Here is a 4,537-nt window from a genome sequence, read left to right as displayed (position 1 = left end):
CATGTTGAGTGACTATAGCCTGGCATTGTAAGGGATATAGGAGGTGCACATAGGTGGGAGTGGCCCGTCACGTGGGACCCGCCTATGAGATACCACACTTTACTGTTGCCTATACTTACGGGATATGGATGGAAAAAGTGGGGCATCGGGTGCCGGGCCGTTGCGGTCACTCAATCCCCCGCGGGAGGTGACGGGCGGCCCGCCTGCAGTCCCAATACGGCCGTGTTCTCGCTGAAGCGTCCAATCATGTCGCTGTAATGCGCCTAAGGGAGCCATATTTTGGTGTCGTCCCAGAACATCCGTCGTGCCATCACGCCCCGCCGACCGGCCGTGGCCCGCAACGGCAAGCACGCGTATGCGGTAAGCGCATGGCCGTGCCTGAGCACGCCGTTTGCGCCGCCCGCACTCTCGCGCCGGGTCCGGCCCGCCGCCCGGCTCGAAGACAATCATGGTGCAAACCTATGTGTTATAACGAGTTTTAGCAAGAGGTGTCAGAAAAGTTACCACAGGGATAACTGGCTTTTTTTTTTTTTAATATAAGAGGTATGTATTTTTATTAAGTATGAGGTTACAAAGTAATTTTTTCTCCCCCCACGAGGTAATAAAAACCCTTCCCCTCCTTCCACCCTTTCCTACGTTACCGCGAGGTTTCTTTTTAGGAATAAGGGCCCTACTTAACGCCTGTGTCGCATATTTTAAAAAAATCTGCTTTTCGCCTTCATGTATTTGGGGCATCAAGCGACACTCACAAAAGTACCTATTGTGCCTCCTAATAGTTTTACCTCTCCCTGCCTGCTAATTCCCAAAGAGTGCAAGGAGCACTTCGTCAGCTTCGACGGCTTCACCCCGCTCCAGCCTGCGGCGTGCCCGATGACGCCTGACTCTTTCCCGGACGATCCGCCGCTCCTCCTCTCTTGCGGCGATCTCCTGTTCTGTCAAAAGACGGCCGTCTGGATGGCGTGGAGGTGATGGTTCGCCACGGGCCGCCCGCGCTTCAGCTCTTCGATTACGCCGCGCCTCGTTACGCCGGTCATTCCGCTCTCGGACGATTCTCTCGTGCGCTTCGTCCAGTCGCGCAGCAGCTTCCCGCATCTCCGCGCTCGCACTGGTAGCTCGCTCCACATACCAGTCTTGCTGCAGGGCTGTGGTGATGCGCTTAGCCGCTTCACACACGCGACTCCAGTGCTGCTGGTCCTTCAACAAGTACTCCTGGATGTTGTCCGGAGTCACCGCCGCCACCAACCCCTCCTCCAGCAACTCACTGCGGACTTCCGCAAATCGCGGGCAGCTGAAGAAGGCGTGCTCCGCCGTTTCCGGTACCCCCGTGCATCTCACACAGTCAGGTGTTGGCGACAGATGCTTGGTGTGGAGGTAATCATGGAAGAAACCGTGGCCTGATAGTAACTGTGCCAGGTGAAACGTCATTTCACCGTGACGTCGGTTCTTCCATGACCCTATGTCCGGGAGCACTCGGTGGGTCCACCTCGTAAAGCGGCTTGTGGGCTCCAGCTCATCCCACTCCGCTTGCCATGCCTCGATAGTACTTCTTCGCTCTTCAGCTCGGATGACAGTGATGGGCATACCCGTGTCCTGCCGCCGCTGGTAACATCTGGCGTCCTCCTTCACCTGTAGCCAGATGGGGATAACCCCAGCAAGTACTGCTGCCACCTCACTCCGTACCGAGATGAAAGTGCGCGCCACCGGTCTCGCGTATAGGCCCTGAACGCGAGCCAACCTCCGCCGGCACTGCTGTAGATCGACTGCCGTGTGCCAGATTGGCGCCGCATACCGCATCGTCGAATCTACGACTGAGGCCAGCAATCGTCGCTTCGCACTTTTCGGGCCGCTGTGATTACACATCAGCCTGGAGATCGCCTGCGCAACCCTGGCTGCCTTCGCTGTGACGTAGTCCACATGTGGCCCCCAGGAAAGATGGTCCTCGAGCATTAAGCCGAGGTATTTGATGGTCCTGGTAGGCCATCTCTCCTGGCCTTCAATCGCAACTGGACAGTTGGTGTTATAGCGCCGCATTGTGGAAACCAGCACGAGCTCAGTTTTCGCTGGGGCGAGCTCGAGATGGTGCGCCGTCATCCAGGCGCTTATCGCCGCTATCGCCGTCTCCGCCGCTTCCGCCGCCGCCTGTGGTGTGGTGCCTTTCGCCAAGACGACTAAATCGTCGGCGAAGCCCACCAGCTCCGTCCCCTGGGGCAACTCCAGTCGCAGCACGCCGTCATACATCACGTTCCACAGGGTGGGACCGAGAATCGATCCCTGTGGAACGCCCGCCGATGTTGATCGCCGCACCGGTCCCTCGCTGGTCTCGTACACTAGCTCTCGTTCTGAGAAATAACTCCTCAGAACTCTTTGAAGCGTTGCAGGGACACGCTTCTCCTGCAGAGCTAGTGCAATCGCCTGCCAACTCGCTGCGTTGAACGCGTTCCTGACATCCAATGCTGCCACCATCAGACATCTGGGATCCCGCGAGTTGGTGCGATGGAAGGACCGGGCTTGCTGGCCTAGTTCGACGACGCGCTGGATCGCCTGCACCGTTGATCTCCCACGACGAAAGCCATACTGGGATGGTGAGAGCAAGATGGCATTGCTCTCTTCCAGGTGGTCGTTGAGACGGTTGAGGATTAGCCTCTCGAACACCTTGGAAACCGCTCCCAGCATGAGCAGCGGGCGATACGAAGACGGGTCCCCAGCTGGCTTGCCTGGCTTGGCAATCAGCACCAACCGCGCCTTCTTCCATGGCCTCGGGAACTCGCCGCGCTGCAGAAGATCGCCGTAGACTCGCGCGAACACCTCCGGGTGCTGGCGCACTGCTTCCTTTAGCGCTGCATTTGGGATGCCGTCAAGTCCCGGAGCTTTTGACGACGCCATCCTCGTTGCGGCCATAATCACCTCCTCGCTGGTGATCGGTGATACATCCGCTTCGTCGTCCATCTCAATCGCTGGCCACTCGAACGGCGGATGTGTCGGGAATAGGGTGTCTACAATCGGCTGTAGAACTGCGCGATCAGTCTCAGGTGGTGTGCGACTGCGCAGTTTGGCCATCACCACCTTGTACCCCATCCCGAACACATCATCCTCCACGCTATCGATCAGCTCCTGCATGCATCGTTCCTTGCTGTGGAGGATTTCCTGCGCAAGCAGCCCGCGTTGCCGAAGAAGATCGGAAGATGCGACGGCTCGATCTTCAGGAGTGGTAGCCCGATGGCGTTGTCCCTCAGCGACTGCGCAGCACTCCCGCAACCGCTCGATCTCAGGCGTCCACCAGTACATCTTCGGCGAGACACGAAAGGTTGGCCCGGTGACTCGCTGCATGACCCCGTCACAAGCAGCAGTTAAGCCGACGAGCAGTTCGTCCGGAGTTGATGCGAGGCTGAAGCGGCTGTTTGAGAGCGCTATCTCAAAGCACTCGCGATCGAACTGTGCCGTCTTCCACCTCACTCCGGCGTGCCTTGCTAGGCCGCTGGTGTTGTGCAGCCCTCCTCGTCGCTGTAGCTGGTGTTGATGCTGCTGATGTCGTCCACTCTGGCTTGTTCGCCTACTTGGAATGGCTACGCTGAATGCGATGTACCTGTGGTCACTGCCAGAGTATTTGTTGACGATACTCCATTCACCCGGAACTGCGACGCTTGGCGAGGCAAAGCTCACGTCGATCACGCTTTCACGTGCGACTCCGTTGCCGGTGAACGTTGGCTCGCTTCCAAGGTTCAGCGTCAGCAGCCCGAGATGGTTGACCGTTCCCATCAGATTCTCGCCTCGCGATGTTGTGCGAGCGCTGCCCCATTCCTCGTTCCACGCATTAAAGTCGCCTGCTAGCACCGTTGCAGGATACCCGGCGAGCGCCATTTCTACTGCTTCCAAATAGTCGTCGAACTCCGCATTGCTGATGCTGGGCGGTGCGTAACAGCTGGCAAAGGCAACGCCCCCGATTGTTGCAACCACCAATCCCGAGGCTGCGCTTCCTCCAAGATGTTGAATGGGGTATTCGCCGGTTGCAACAATAGCCACGTTCTGCTGCTCGTCGATCGCCCATTTGATGTTGTCACGCGGAGGCCTGTACAGTTCGCTGGCGATGACAACATGCGCGCCAACCTCCTTCGCCGTCTGCAGCATAAGATCTTGAGCTGCACGGCTCCGCCCGAGATTGATCTGCAGGACTTTTAACGTCGGCAGGTCGGGTGACCTATCGAGTGCGGGCCCTTGCAAATCGCGCAACACGGCTCCTCCTGGCAATCCATCGCCAGATGGCTCGTCTTCCCGCATCGGATGCAGGCGTCCGATCGATCGATCGCGCTCTTGCACTTCGCCTGCACGTGGCCGAGTTCCAGGCAACGGAAGCATCGTTGCAGCCAATCCTGTCGTTGCTGCACGCGGCTGACAGGACTCGAGGTGTACATCACCTTGATGTGCTGTCCTGCCAGCTTCTCCGCCGCCTTCTCGGAGACTCGAACCCAGGCCATCTTCGTCGAGTCGTTCATCGTGATCAGGCGAACCTCCTTCTCGCTGATGGGTTCCCCCGAAAGGG

Source organism: Anopheles stephensi, unplaced genomic scaffold (assembly GCF_013141755.1).
Source record: "Anopheles stephensi strain Indian unplaced genomic scaffold, UCI_ANSTEP_V1.0 ucontig171, whole genome shotgun sequence".
NCBI lineage: Eukaryota > Metazoa > Arthropoda > Insecta > Diptera > Culicidae > Anopheles > Anopheles stephensi.
Note: the sequence above shows the minus strand (reverse complement) of the source record.